The sequence below is a fragment of the Notolepis coatsorum genome (assembly GCF_963971535.1).
Source record: "Notolepis coatsorum genome assembly, chromosome: 19".
Lineage (NCBI taxonomy): Eukaryota > Metazoa > Chordata > Actinopteri > Aulopiformes > Paralepididae > Notolepis > Notolepis coatsorum.
The window spans coordinates 46,293,405-46,310,454 of NC_140183.1; positions in this window are offsets into that span (position 1 = coordinate 46,293,405).

The following is a 17,050-nucleotide window of genomic DNA, read 5'->3' on the forward strand; positions in this document are numbered from 1 at the left end:
TTAAAACAGATCCCCTGAAAATGAAGGCCTGAAAATGTACTGGAACCAACTCTATTGAAGTCTCAAAAAAAGGACTCATTATGAATTGAAAAAAAAATCACACCTTTAGCCCTTTGCCGAGAACTGCAATCTCAGTAAAAACTGAAATCTTTTTCATGTATTCTTAATTTTTTTTTCATGAATATCATTATTAACTTCAGTCCTCACCATACATATCGAATATGTATTCATTTTCAGGATTTAAAAAAAAATTTAAGTTAGGGTTAAGGTTACCCTAACCCTAACCCTAATAACCCCCTAACCCTAACCTGTTCATTTCTGCGACTAGGGTGGACGGTGTGACACATGTATGCAGTGCACTTAATAGTGATTTTTGAAAAAAAAATGAAAACATGGATTATTGGAATGTGAGTCAAACATGTGAGACTGAGCTACTTTCCTGGCATATACATAAAATATAGCCACACATTAAAAAAAAAAGTATTTGCAAGAATTGCGACAAGGGTGACTGGAGGGTGTATTGAGCCGTACTGTATTGTACCCATTCTGCAATCTGTTCAATAAAGTTTTTTCATTCATTCAAGTATATGGGAGATGCATGGAAAGTCACACTAAATAACCAACATCTACGTTGTGTGCACCTTTGATCAAGAAATGCTGCTAAAAAATAAATAATACATCACAGCCTACTGACTGAGGCATTGGTGTGCATTAGTTTCATTGTTGCTGGTCTCCAAACAGTATAGGCTATCCATCCATCCATTGGATGAGTATTGCGTAACAGCTTAATTGGGTGAATAAGAAAACACAAATTGCTAGTAGCCTATTAAGTATAGCATAGCCATCAGTATGAGGGCCGACGTTCCACTCTACTGGTTAAATTACTTACTCGTGAGTAGTACGTTCTTTGATAAAGAAAAGTAATGGCCACAGGTCAGCCACTCCAGTGTAAAACAAAGATATCCAAATGGTTTATTTCTCTTCCACAGCGAAGTCTTTCTTTACAGAAGTGGTCCTAAATCTACTTTCCTAAATATTCACATTACTACTACAAGGTAAGAAAACTGTATTTTCCCAGTCTCCAAAATCACAGCCGACTCGACACATGAAAATTCCTCCACACTGGAAAGCCGTAAATCCACTTGCCGGCTCTTTCCACAGCAAACTGGGAGGCTTGGCACCTTAGTTGAGAAATGCAGGCTTCAGTCTTGGTTGTTGAGTCCATCCGTTCAGTCCTGTTCAAGCTACACACTGCCAGAGAGAGAGAATCGTGGGCTATATATAGAGACACAAACGTTCTAGAATGTTCGGTTATGACATCATACAGTGACATCACGAATGTTCCAGAACGTTCTATCATGACGTCATACACACCAAGGTTCTAGAATGTTCTATGTTCTAGAATGTTCGACTATGACATCACCACAAATGTTCTAGAATGGTCGATGTTCTAGAATGTTCGGCTATGACATCATCACAAATGTTCTATAATAGTCTATTATGACATCATACTGTGACATCACAAATGTTCTAGAATGTTCTATTATGACAAATACGACGGTTCAATGACTTTATCTAAATCAATCAATATTAAACATTCATATAATACAATAACCTAAATATATAGCTTTGGCTCCTAGTACCTACAATCAGTATGGTTTCCGTAAAAAATACTCCACAGAACATGCATTGCTACAGCTCGTCAATAACATCTCCTCAGCACAAAAAATTGCTATTGGTGACTTTCTTGATCGGAGCAAAGCTTTTGATACTGTCAACCACAACATTCTCATCTCTAAACTCAATAGATATGGTGTTCAGGATATTGCCCTCAAGTGGTTTACTAACTACTTAGACAACAGAGAGCAGTTTGTGTCATCCAATGGATGCTCATCTGTTAAATCAAGGATGCTCTTCGGGGTTCCACATGGTTCTATTCTGGGCCCTTTATTATTTTTTAATGATTTGGCTATGTCTTGTAATACTCTACTACCATTATTATTCGCGGATGACACCAATCTCTTGACTACTCATCATGACTTCAAGTCCCTGATTGTATGCGTGAATGAGGAACTTGAAATTGTCTCTAACTGGTTTCAATGCAACAAGCTTACTCTAAATGTAAACAAATTTAACTTCATGGTCTTCTACAACAAAAATAAGTACTACCCTAAAGAAGAATCTAAAATATTAATTAATGGAAATGAAATTCTCCAAGTGCCTTTCACAAAATATTTAGGAGTTAGATGAACAAAATGATTACAGAAACATTCATGGGAAATACACAGCGAAGTTTGGACGTGGAAGGTGTCTCTCCCCAGCCGAAAGGACGTTGCCCAGCTGATCCCCCTTCTCACAACTAAACACATTACAAAGATCGGCTCCTGGAACATTCTAACAATGTACCAAGCCGGTAAAGCCGGAATGAAACAGTACAACCTTTCTTTAATAGGACTCAGTGAAACAAGATGGACTCAATCAGGAAAAGCACAACTTTCAAGTGGAGAAACAATAATATACTCAGGTCATGAGCAAGACAATGCCCCACACACAGAGGGAGTAGGACTCATGCTCTCAAGAGAAGCAGCTAGGTCCCTCATGGAGTGGGAGGCAATAAATGCACGCATCATCACAGCTAGATTTTTCACCAAAAGCAAAAAAAATCACAATCATACAATGCTACGCACCCACTAACGAGGCAGAACAGCAAGCAAAAGATAATTTCTACGATATACAGCAAGTCATCAACCGGCAGAAAAAGAAAGACATCATCATCCTGACAGGAGACTTCAACGCAAAAATAGGACAAGACAACACAGGAAAAGAGCAAATAATGGGCAAACATGGTCTAGGGGAAATGAACAACAATGGTGAACAATTCACAGACTTCTGCGCATTCCATAACCTGGTCATAGGAGGCAGCGTCTTTCCGCACAAAAGAGTTCATAAAGCCACATGGATTTCACCGGACCACAAAACAGAGAACCAAATTGACCATATATGCATCAGACAGAAATTCAGGAGATCCCTCCAAGACATCAGAGTGAAAAGAGGAGCCGATGCAGCTACAGATCACCACCTCCTGATAGGAACTCTCCGGTTAAGAAATTCACCAACACTGCAAAAAAAGTCTGTACAAGGTACAATGTCAGCCTCCTCCAAGATCAGAACACCAAAAATCAGCCTCTCAAACCGGTTCCACCCCCTGAGCCAACTGGAAGAACATCAATCCTGGTGTGTCCTCTAACAGTACATGTTGAAGCTGTACTCCCAAGAGTCTCCACATGGGGCGTAGTTAATAGAATGATGTTATGCCTACAGTAAGTGCAGAAGAAGAGTACACGATGCTAGATGATAGAACATGCTGTACCAATGTACCATGCTCGTACCTTGCTATGCTTAACTAAAAGGCTAAAGAGTAATCCTGCTTCCTGAGTCTTATTACTACACCTCTACCTACATACAAAATACTACGTACGTACAACATTGATTGATTGATTGAAAACTTTATTAACAGATTGCAGAATGGGTACAATACAGTACAGCTCAATACACACAATTTTTAAGGGGATGCAGACCAGAGAAAGACTTTCGTCTTGTTTACATCAGGGTCGCCCATTTTCAATTCATCAGGACATATATGACATACATGACATACAGATAGACAGTACTGCTACATCTATACATTTATGACATACCAGATTTGCAAATACAGTACTGTTTGTGATACAAAAAGAGTCAAGAAGAGTCAAGAAAAGGGAGTATATACATTTGACGTAGAAACTGTACATTGGGTGGGGTTGTGTGGGGGGGGTTGGGTACATTGGGATATTGACAACCATACTGGGTAATTTACATTGGAGGTGGTTGGGGGGGGGGGGGGGGGGGGAGAAACACTGTATAAACAAGCAAAACTGTACATTGGGGGGGGGGGGGGGACACACTGTACAAACAAGCAAAATTGTACATTGGAATATTGACAACCATACTAGGTAAATTACTGTACATTGGAGGGGGTTGGGTTAGGACATTTACAGGGGCCAGTTTCGAATTGCAGTCTCCCGTAGGTGTCCCTTGAGAGTGGTTTTGAAAGTGGGTAGTGATTCACATTCCTTTACAGCTTTGGGTAGGGCGTTCCACATTGATGTGGCATAATTGCTAAACGTGTTTAGTCCTTTGTTTGAGCCGAATCTGGGTTTAACATGATTTGTGGAGCTCCCTCATAACAATTGGCGACGAGTGAAGTTGAACCGGGGAATTTTTTAACGACGTTTTTACTGCAGGAGAAATGGCTAATTTACATGTGCCTTCTCCAACAGCGTTTTTACCCTGCCCCGGAGAACCTACTATGCCGTTCAAGACTTGGCACCAGATGTTCATGAATGATGAATTACATGCTGGTAATAAATTCGACTGGAAATGGCTGGTCCGAAGCTCGGAAGAGAGCTACCCTTCTACATTGCCTGGGTACCGAGGGTCAGCGGATTTTCTACACATTGCCAGATACAGGTAATTCTGTGGCTAACGCCGTGGCAGCGTTGGATGCACATTTCACTCCAAGAATCAATGTAGTAGTCGAGCGACATACGTTCAGAAAGCGTGCACAAGCACTGCATGAAAGCATTGCACAATACGTTGTTGCTTTGCGTGACCTAGCTACCAGATGTGACTTTGATAATAAAACTGAGGAAAATCTCCGGGATCAGTTGATTGAACATGTAGCTAGCCCACAGATAAGGGAACGTCTGCTGCTTGAACCAGGTTTGACGCTGGACAAAGTTATCAATCTAGCTACGCAGTTTGAAGCAGCTACACTGTATGCTAAAGCTATATAAGTACAGAGCGTGCTGCTCCAGTACAGGCCGTGATGCCGCTGTCTCAGAATACTTTCAAGAAACGGGACTGGCAGCGCTACCATCCAGCTAAACCTGCTGCTGCTACTGATTCTGCTTCCACTCGCTCTTGCTACCGATGTGGCTCGGGGAGTCACCTGGCGAACTCTTCACAATGTCCAGCGGTAAAATTTACTTGCAAATTATGCCAGAAAACAGGACATTTTGCTCGTGTCTGCCGTGCTAAAACACAATCGTGAGTACAGTGGAAATTCCTGAAACTATAGTGCTATGCTTGGAAGCTTCTGACATTACAAAAAGGATTGTGTGCAATGTGCATGTACACACACCTACTGCCTACTGTCAGCGACTTTGGGTCCTTGAAAAGCGCTACGAATGAATTATTATTTATTATTACCCAGGCTCAGGAATTGAGACTGGTTGTGGACACAGGCTCAGCAGTATCCATAATGCCACTGTCTACTTATGAGAAATACTTCAGTGAAACTACCCTATCTGCACCTACTGTTCGGCTGGTGTCGTACACCAAGGCTAGCATACCTGTCATGGGGTGCCTACAGGCGCAGGTGAGGAGAGACAATGTCACGGTCCCTGCTACATTTTACGTCGTGGATAAAGGAACTCCCCTGCTGGGAATGGACCTGTTGACTGCACTCCACCTCTGCATTAGTGGAACTACTGTCCTCCCCTCCTCCGCTCTTACGCCGTCTACACCTGCCCCTGTGATGGCTACTACTGTCACAGCTCCTACGGCATTTGGCTGTGCAAAAGGCTTTGTGCATTGTGTAAAAATTGACCCTACTGTGTTAAGCCAGTCCACCAGAAGTTATGCCGCTTGCCTTTCGCGGTCAGGGACGCCGTCTCTACTGATACTACTACTACTACTGTTACTACTGCTGCTACTACTACTATTACTACTGCTGCTGCTACTACTACTGCTGCTACTACTACTGCTGCTACTATTACTGCTTCTACTGACTCTGCTATGGATGTGGAGCCCGAGATAGTAGCACACATATCTGCTACACTCAGTGCCCTGTCGGTGACTGAGTTTGGGGCTGCTTGCTCTACCTGCCCTGAAGTGACTGCACTGCGTGGTCAGATTAACAGGGGTTGGCCTCACTCAGCGAAATCAGTGAGCCAAGATCTGATTGCATACTTCAAGATCAGAGAGGAACTGTCAGTCAAGGACAATTACGTCCTCAGAGGCAACCGCCTCATTGCACCAGTGTCCTTACGCCATACATTGCTCACACTGGCACATGAGAGCCACCAGGGGGTCGTACGCACTAAGCAGCGTCTGCGGGATCTCTATTGGTGGCCGAAGATGGACGCTCAGGTTCAGGCCGACATATCCAAATGTGTCTCTTGTCAGTCTAATGACAAGACGGCCAAGATTTATTTTGCACCACTACAGCCAGTTCCACTGCCAGACGGCCCGTGGAAGAAGCTAGGCCTCGACATAGTCGGGCCCTTCGAGTCAGCTGTGCCAGCCTGCCGTTACGCGATCACACTGACGGACTACTATTCTAAGTGGCCAGAGGTAGCCTTTTCTCACAACGCTACAACTACGGATGTAACCAAGTTCCTAAGCTCTGTGTTTGGTCGCCATGGTAACCCAGAGAGCGTCGTCACAGACAATGGACCTCAATTCACATCAGCAGCCTTTGCAGAGTACCTCAAGGAAAGAGACATTGCTCACAATCGGATTTCAGTTTACTATCCGGCGGCTAATGGTGCTGTCGAACGCTTCCATCGTGTTCTGAGGAGTTGCATTCAGACAGCGATCCAGCAGTCTCAACCGTGGAAAGAGGCTGTGTTGGGTTGTCTGCAAATATACAGAGCCACTCCCCACGCCACCACTGGCGTTTCACCACATGAACTGCTTTACGGTCGTAAAATAGTTGGCATCAGGACTTTGTTGCACACTGAGTGAGAACTAAGAGTAATATTGGTTGAGCATATATAATTATATCTTTTTTTTGTGATACATTTTGAACATGAAACATCACTACTCACAACACAATAATAACAATAATACGTAAAAGACATCCAAAAACATAAACTAACCCAACAATGATTAGACAATAAATTAGACAGATTATACATTTGCATACATATCCAGTTCAAATAAACTGTCACAAAGTATAAGGAAAATAAAACATTTACTATAAAAAAGGGCTTCCTGAGCCCCCTCCATCCCCAGGCCCGGCAGCCGCAAACCCCAACCCCGGAGGACCCGGAGTCCGGCGCCCCCACGGGCCAAAGCACCACGCCACTTTAATGCCTCGACCCGCAGAGACCCCCAACCCCGGCCCCCCCCAGTCAGAGCCCACGGCCACCAGACCCACAGCCAAAGGGGGTCCCGAAAATATACATCATTAAAATTACAAGAGAAGAGAAAAATAATAAAAATAATGACAATAATAATAACTAAAAGAAAAATAAAGACTTCCGGTTACGCTACAACATGTAGCACACGCATTTTGCAATTGCTCCGCTCCCACTAACGCTAATTTCGTTTAAAAACATTATTTGGACAGTAAAGAAAGAGAATAGACCACATCGTATGTATTGTTAAGACCCTCTACTAACCATATCAAAAGACAATATGGTTAAAGGTGGAAAGAAGGCAGAGAAAATAACTACGGCAACTTCAACGGCGCAGGACGTAAAAAAACGAGATAGACGCGTCCGAACCGTCGCTGGTTCTGAGCCGACGGCGACAAGCTCCGAGGAGGAGAAGGAAGAGGACAACGTACCGGGATCATCGATTACGGTCCCCGAAAGAGAGTCAATAGAGACCAACATAAAAGAAGGTACAGATTCAAGCTCCGTGAGAGGGAGAGCAGCCAGATTTATGGATTCCAACGTCACTGCATCTATCTACCATTTGCCGTCAACTGAAGTAAGCAGAAATCCACCCGATTTCAACACATTGTCTAACCTGATGGTAGAACAGTCTAACATGATGAAAGAACAGTTAGAACAGTCTAACCAGATGAAAGAACAGATGGTAGAACAGTCTAACCTGATGAAAGAACAGATGGTAGAACAGTCTAACCTGATGAAAGAACAGATGGTAGAACAGTCTAACCTGCAGATTACACACATCAAGGCGCTCGAGGCAAACGTCGAGGCTAAATTCGATCGCATCGAGGCTAAATTCGATCACATCGATGAGAAATTAGAAGAAGTCAAGAAAGCGTTCGATGCACAGTCAGAGCGAATCACGACAGTGGAGATTTCGGTGACAGAAAACACAAAAGCAGTCAAGGCGAACGAAGGTATCATGACAGTGATGGGAGAAGAGATGGAAAAAGTTAAAGATGAATACCGGAGGGAAATAAAATTGCTTAAAAACGAAGTGATGGAGAGGCAACTAGAAACCCATCGTTACCACAGGCGGAATAACATCCGCATTGTGGGGCTTGATGAATCAGTGAACTGCGATGACATCAACTTTCCAAACGAGTTATCAACGATTTTGAATAACTCCGATCCAAACAAAGTGCCAGAAGTGGAACAAGTTTACAGAATTGGTTCCCAGGGGCAAAATATCAACGGGCCGAGAGTCATCATTGTCACTCTGCGGAAAACTACAACAAGGGATGAAATCATCAAATATGCTCGCAACCAACGTGGGAAGCTGAAGTATGGTGATAAACCAATATTTATCTACGAAGATTTGAGCAGAGAGGCCATCATCCGACGTCAACCATACAAAGTTGTGATGCAAAAGCTGTACACAGCCGGCCACAAGCCAAGGCTAGCATATCCGGCGCTGTTATCATTCTTGGACAATAACGGCCGCAGGTCAGGTCCATTTACACCCTTTGATGCTGAGGATTTCCTGATTCAAATGCAGCAAATAACCCAAAGCATGACGGAAATGCCGGAATCAGTTAAGCCTCTCTCTAAATATATACCAGTGTAGGAATGACTTTATTGTGTTCATCAATGAGGTCATTCCACCAGTGTTGGAATAACATTGCTGTGTTCATCAAAGTAGCAAACGATATGCAAGTCATCTATAACAATGTTTACTGTGTATAATACGATTCATAATACATTATAATTTCAGTCTCTGGTCTCTGAGGGGACAAATAAATATCAATGCAAAAAGATCTATCTGGAATATTCTGGGTTTATCGCTCAAATGCCCTGGGTCTCTTAGATCATTCTGGAATGTAAAATAGTCTAGGCACTAGTATATTCTACAACCTTCTAGAATATAAGGCACCATGACAACGAAGTAAAATAGTCTAGGCACTAGTATATTCTACAACCTTCTAGAATATAAGGCACCATGACAACGAAGCATACAACTCTAACAATAACATTCGGTGTGCATACACATAGCATATATAAATTAAATGAAGTGCAATCAGCCCTTAATAATACTTTAAAATTATCCACACATAAACGTATGGGCACAGCAAGGTTATTCTAACAATTTAAGTAATCACTCCATTAAAGGCACATTGAAGCGCTAAAAGGCGCTGCTTTTCTATCTTATCTAATCAGTTAAATCGGTTCTAGTGGCTTCTCCACGTTGATAATTATTTATCTCTTATTCCTTATCTATATCTTTCCATTGATTTTTATTTTATTAAATTTTTTCTTCTCATCACCCTATATTTTTTAAATATAATTTAACTTACATTGTTCTTTTCCAATGTTCTTCACATTAAGGTGTCAATATTATTATATATTTTTTAAATATATTGTAACTTACATTATTCTTTTCCAATGTTCTTCACATTAAGTGTCAATACTGATCTACAATCTTTTCCTTTTTTTTTTCCCTCACACGTTGGTGGAGGGTTCAAAGGAATATGTCGATAAAGGTTTATTCTCTTTTTATTTTATTTTTTATTTTTATCTTTAGGTTATTTATCACAATACTTCATTACAGTAAGGGAAGGTGCAAGACCAAAAGCGACATTCTATTGCAATAGAATGGAAATGTTAGATCCTATGGCAATGAGCATAGGAAAATTAGGATTACAATGCTCAGGTTGGGCAATCCGGTGGACCATGGGAGAAAGTCAATCGCGGAGGATGTGTTCTTGGAACACAGGCATGTTCGACTTTCTGGGAGAGGGGAAAATAGGGGATTTTTATTTGTATATATATATGTTTTTAAGCTCAGCTCTCAACGGGACCTCATTAATTGGATGTGCATCTATTGTAGCTTCATACTCCAGAAACATTACCAAAAACTACACGAAAACATGCATAGACTATGGCTAGTTTGAATATAATGGTATGGAACACCGGTGGGATAAACAAACAACACAAGCGCAAAAGCGTGCTTACACTGATGAAAAAAGAACATGTGGACGTGGCACTATTAAGCGAAACGCACATTTTAGAGGGAGACATAAATACGTTAGCGGATAACATATACCATAATATTGGTCACTCTTCTTTTGCTACGAGAACTAGAGGGGTAGCCATAGTCGTCAGACGCAAATTAAATATCGAATTGAAAGGGGTATGGTCGGATGCTGAGGGGCGCATAACTATAGCTAGGATTATACACAATAACAGGAAAATTGCATTGGCAGCGGTATATGCCCCGAATTTGTACGAAGTGGGTTTCTTCACTTCACTAACAGGAGAAATGTTAAACCATCCCGAGTACTCATACATAATAGGTGCGGATTTTAATGCCATTTGGAACCCAAGGATGGACAAAACTTACCTTTCCTTCTCCAGCGAACAAAAGAATTCATCTAAAGCATTAAAAGATTGGTCGAAATCAACAGGAGTAACTGATTTATGGCGTTCACTTAACCCCATGACCCGCAAGTACTCCTGTCGTTCGGCGAGACACAACACACTATCCAGAATTGATTACGTCTTTGCATCCCCGAGAATATTTGATAAATACGAAGTGGAAATGACACCCAATGCGCTATCAGATCACTGCTACTTAATCCTGAAAGCAACATTTGGTACATTATCTACCCGGGCCCCAAGATGGCGTTTTAATTCGATGCTGCTTAACAACAAGGAATTCATTACACAAATTAAAGAAGCTCTCACAGTATTCCTACAAGTTAATGCTAACTCGGTGCAAGATCCCAGAATATTATGGATGTCGGTAAAGAGTATGATCAAGGATTTCTCGGATAGATTTACCTCCATATTGCGCAAAAATCAAAACACAAAACTGTCTGAAATGGAAACGCTTTACTCAACGCTTTTTAATTCTTTAAAATACAACAACTCTACTAGACTAGATAACCAAGTTAACATTCTAAAGACCGAGATCAAAGCAATGTACAGACAAAAATCGGAATTGCAAATACGCAGCACTAGACAACAGCAGTACTTCCAAGGTTCTAAACCTAGTCACCTATTAGCCATGCGACTAAGAATTAATGCAAAATTTGCAGATATAACTGCCATTAGGAAACAACAAGCTCTAGTAACAGAACCCAAAATAATAAACGATACATTCAAAGAATTCTACTCCGATTTATATAACTCAGAAACGACCTTTGATCAAGACAAATTAGACACATATCTTAATCAAATTACTCTCCCTAAACTTACAGATGAAGACGCTAAACAGTTAGAAGTACCGATCACATTAGAAGAACTCAAGAAGGCCATATCCGGAATGAAAAACGGCAAAGCTCCGGGAATTGACGGTATCCCATCAGAAATGTACATTTCTTGCTGGGACATATTTGGACCCTTATTACTAAATATGATCTTATACTCAGTCAAAGAGGGAAGCTTCATCGAACACCAAAATACCGCACTCATTTCAGTTCTTCACAAAAAAGACAAAGACCCCACTGAATGCGGTAGTTACCGTCCTTTAAGCCTCCTCGGAACCGATGTCAAACTGTACTCTAAGATATTAGCCATCAGATTGCAAAAGCATATGACGTCTTTAGTTCATACGGACCAAACAGGCTTCATAAAAGGTCGCCTGATCAATGATAACATAAGGCGAATACTGCACGTACTAGATACAGACAAAGAGGACATCACACCTAAGGCGATACTATCCCTGGATGCTATGAAAGCATTTGACAGGTTGGAATGGTCGTTTCTATGGGCAGTATTGGAAAGGATGGGGTTAGGAAAAGGTTTCATTGATATGATTAAAGTACTATACAAGGACCCATCGGCCATGATTACAACAGGCACAATCATCTCCAAAATCTTTCCGGTATCACGCTCTGCCAGACAGGGTTGCCCTCTTAGTCCCGGACTATTCAATTTATCATTAGAGCCTTTAGCACAATATATAAGACAATCCCAATCCATAGAACCAATCGTAATCAAGGGCACACAACAAAAAATTAGTTTATATGCGGACGACGTAATATTGTTCATGCAAAACCCCAACACCACATTGCCTCATCTGCTCAAGTTGATTGAGAACTTTGGTGATTTATCGGGATTTAAGATAAATTGGCCGAAGTCGGCTTTCCTTCCACTTAACACCCCTGCAAAAAAAGATATAACCCTCCCAGGTGCGATACCGATGGTAAAACATTTCAGATGCTTGGGAGTGGAAATATTCCCCACCATAAGACAAACGGTGAAGCACAATTACACAAAAATACAGAACAAAATCAAGGACGACCTGGACAGGTGGGCAAAACTTAAAAACTCAGTACAGGCAAGGGTATCAATAGTTAAGATGGATGTATTACCAAGAATCAATTTCTTCAGCTCAATGCTTCCGTTACCTCCTCCAGAGGGCTACTGGAAAAGATTACAAACCTCCACATACAAATTTATTTGGAATAACAAACCACCTCGCATAAAAAGATCCACCGCACAGAGAAGTAAAGCAGACGGTGGCATGGCAGTCCCAGATTTTTTACAATATTTTAATGCCTTCACATTAAGACCATTGAAGAAGATATGGTTTGACCCCGAGGCTTTGGTATCTTGGAGAAAATTAGAAGAAAACATAGTAGCCCCACAGAGATTGAAAGACATAGCATACACTAAACTTTCAATCAAGCATTGTGAGCGAGAATTTGGCCCAATAATAACCCATGCAATCAGGACATGGCGGGAAACTCAAAGGAAATTTCCTAACAATCAAGTATGGCATAATCACACTCCCATATTCAATAACAATGCTCTCTTAATGGGAAAACGACCTATAAGATTCCCTGTATGGGAAGAAAGAGGCATACACTCATTAGGGGATATTTTTAATAACAAGGGCCTCTGTAGTTATGTCGAAATATGCATAAAGTTTAACCTCACCGAGTCCACATGGCTTTTTTACATACAGTTAAAACTTTGTATGAGATCTCACGGTGTTCCATTACACATACCAATTGAACACCACAGATACCACAAATTTTTCTATGACAGAAATACATTGGGAGGTTTTGTATCAGGTTTTTATTCACAATTACTAACGTCCTCGTACGAAACCCTTCAACTAGACAATGTCTGGAGGAGGGATATACCAGACCTGGAAAATGACTTTGATTGGCAAGGAGCCTGGGCAAATGTCCGACTTACATCAAGGAACCCGGATCATCAACAAATCAATCTGAACTATATTCACAGGACATACTTGACTCCTATAAGGCTGTGCAAAATGGGGCTTATACAAAACTCCAAATGCTTCCAATGTACAAATGGGGACGAAGGAACATTTATGCACATGTATTGGGACTGCCCACCAGTTAAGGCATTCTGGGAAGATGTGTCCCAACAATTATCAATACTCGTATTTTGGAATATACCTGTACACCCCGCGGTATTGCTATTGAATGATGTTTTTGAGTTTGCAGTGAACCCACAACTAAAAAGATTGGTTTTATCGGGTATCACAGTAGCTAAAAAACTGATTGCATCACGTTGGTTTCAACCGGAAAAAATGTGCCGGAAAGTGTGGTTTCTTACATATCTTGATGTGATATATCAAGAAATATCAACAGCAAGAATTCTAGGGCTCAATGAATCCAAAATGTTAATGTGGTTAGAAGTGGTGGAGAGAATAAAAGCTAGCCTATAATGGTGATGTCTGGTTAGGAGTGAGGGATAATGGAGGTACTATCCAAGAGGGGGTCCGGGAGGGGGGGATTTGAGCTGGAGCATATGTGTGTAGGGTTTTAGAAAATAGGTATTCGGGGTATATTATATACTAACATTTATATAATTGTAACTTCGCTGGATATACACGGTATACGGTTAAAATGTTATTATTGACTATTTTTGCTTTATCCTGTTTCTGTACTTGCATATATTTTAACCACCTTTACTGAAAGTTTCATTATACATTGTGTGTTGAGTACTGACTTTTAATAAGTTTTGTTTTGCAATAATAAAAAAAATTAAAAAAAAAAAAAAAAAAAGAAAAATAAAGAAAATAATAACACAAGTGGACAATCGCACTCGCTCGCTCGCTCAGACTGCATCCCAATCAAAATCTATATCCAACTCAGGGATATCCTTTCTCCAAATCGTGTCTAGGGGTAGGTCCTTATATGAGGACATAAGTAAGTGCCGATAAAAGTCAGAGACGAAGCCTCTCGATGTCTCCCTGTCATAAAATAATTTGTGAAATCGGTGTCGCTCTAGTGGAACGTCCCATGGAACGCCATGAGCCTTCAGAGCTGCTCTCATTTGTAAATAAAAGAAAAAGGAGGCTCTGGGGAGATCATATCCGTTGGATAGATCCTGGAAAGAGCGGAGACCAGAGTTATCGAAGATATCCCCCAATGTATGGATGCCTTTATTTTCCCATCTAGGGTACCTAATAGGTTGCCGTCCAATAAGAAATAAATTGTTATTAAATATAGGGGAGTGCGTGTGCCATTTATGGCGGTTAGTACACGCTTTCTGGGTGTCACGCCAAATCTGGATCACATGTGTGATAAGAGGGCCAAATCGTAATTTGCATTGCTTAATTGAAATGTTGGTATACACAATATCCTGAAGTCTATAAGGGGTCACTATCTGCTCCTCCAATGGTCGCCAGGACACGGCTGCATGAGCGTCAAACCAAGTGATGAGAGGTCTCAAAGAGTAAGCTTGAAAATAATATTTGAAGTCTGGAAATGCTAAACCCCCGTCGAGTTTACTCCTCTGTGCAGTGGATCTCTTTAAGCGTGGGCGTTTGTTGTTCCAAACGAATTTATATGCAGCAGAGTGCAGTTTTTGCCAGTAACCAACAGGAGGAGATAACGGCAACATGGAGCTGATAAAGTTAATCCTGGGTAAAACATTCATCTTAATTATTGAGGCACAGGCCTGTAATGAGTTTTTTAATTTGGACCACCTGTTTAAATCATTCGTAATCCTGTCACCCAAGCTGGAGTAGTTATACTTTACTGTCTGGTTAATAATGGGGAATATTTCAATCCCAAGACACTTAAAGTGCTCTACCATGAGTATGTTTGCTGGGAGGATGGTTGCCTTCGCAGTCTTATTGAGTGGAAGGAAGGCTGATTTTGGCCAGTTAATCTTAAATCCAGATAGACTGCCAAAATCATCTATTACTTGGAGAAGATGAGGTAGAGAGACGGCGGGGTTCTGCATAAATAGGAGTACATCATCCGCGTATAAGCTGATATGGTGATGTGTGCCTTTAATTGACACAGGGGATATAATCTGGGATTGTCTTATGTACTGAGCTAGAGGTTCGAGTGATAAAGCAAAGAGTCCGGGACTAAGAGGACAACCCTGTCTAGAAGAGCGCGATACAGGAAAGAGTGGTGAGCAGAGTTTCCCTGTTAAGATCATGGCCGAAGGCCCTGTGTAGAGAACCTTGATCATGTGAATGAACCCCTCACCTAACCCCATCCTTCTGAGGACTGCCCACAAATATGACCACTCCAATCTATCAAAGGCCTTCATCGCATCTAAGGACATGACAGCCGTAGGGGTTGCGACATCCTTGCTAGTGTAACGGAGGTACCGCAGTATATCCACAGTCACGGGTACAAGTAGTGACGTGGCTGTGGATGGTAAGCGGTACTGCAAGTAAACTCACTCCCCAGAGGCATCCAGACCCGGAAGCAAGAAGTGAATTCACTTCTTGCTTAGTGGTCTGTGATGCCGCCCGCGACGCGGGCGTCCGGGGTTCAACTCCCACTCAGGGCGATCCCTTAACAGGGGTCGAATCGACAAACACAACGCAGACAAGATCAGACCGGCTACATGTGGTGCCGTTAGACCCGGATGCCCTGGGTGGAGTGAGTTTAGGGGGGTGAGTGTAACGGAGGTACCGCAGTATATCCACAGTCACGGGTACAAGTAGTGACGTGGCTGTGGATGGTAAGCGGTACTGCAAGTAAACTCACTCCCCAGAGGCATCCAGACCCGGAAGCAAGAAGTGAATTCACTTCTTGCTTAGTGGTCTGTGATGCCGCCCGCGACGCGGGCGTCCGGGGTTCAACTCCCACTCAGGGCGATCCCTTAACAGGGGTCGAATCGACTAAAAACACAACGCAGACAAGATCAGACCGGCTACACTGGCATCAATCACGTGCAGTAACCGTCTGATATTATCCGTGACCAGTCGGCCTCTTATAAAGCAAGTCTGATCGGGGTTAACTAGAGATGTCATATGCTTTTGGAGTCGGATGGCTAGCACCTTAGCATATAGCTTGAGATCAGCTCCGAGGAGACTTAAAGGCCTATAGCTGCCACATTTGGTGGGATCCTTATCTTTCTTGAGTAGGACAGATATAAGTGCCATATTGACATCCCTGGAAAAATTGCCCTCTTCGACTGAGTGTAAAATCATTGATAGTAATAAGGGACCGAGTACATCCCAGAACGCAGTATAGAGTTCCGGTGGAATGCCGTCCCAACCAGGAGCCTTGCCCCGCTGCATGTCAGCAATTGCCTCCCTGAGCTCATCCAGTGTGATAGGTTCAGCTAACCGTTTAGCGTCATCCTCTGATATTCGTGGTAAGTTAATTTGACTAAGATAGTCTTCCAGCTTGGTATGATCATAGACCACTTCTGACTCGTACAGGTTGGAATAAAACGAGCGAAATGTATCGTTGATTTTGTTGGGGTTGGTGGTCATCTCCCCCTGTTGGTTCTTAATGGCAGGGATATCTGCAAATTGTTCACTGGCCCGTATCTTTATAGCCAGTAGGTGACTAGGTCTAGAGCCATGAAAGTAGTAGTGTTGTCTTGTTCTGTGCATTTGAAACTCCGACTGTTGTCTTAAAATAGAGTTA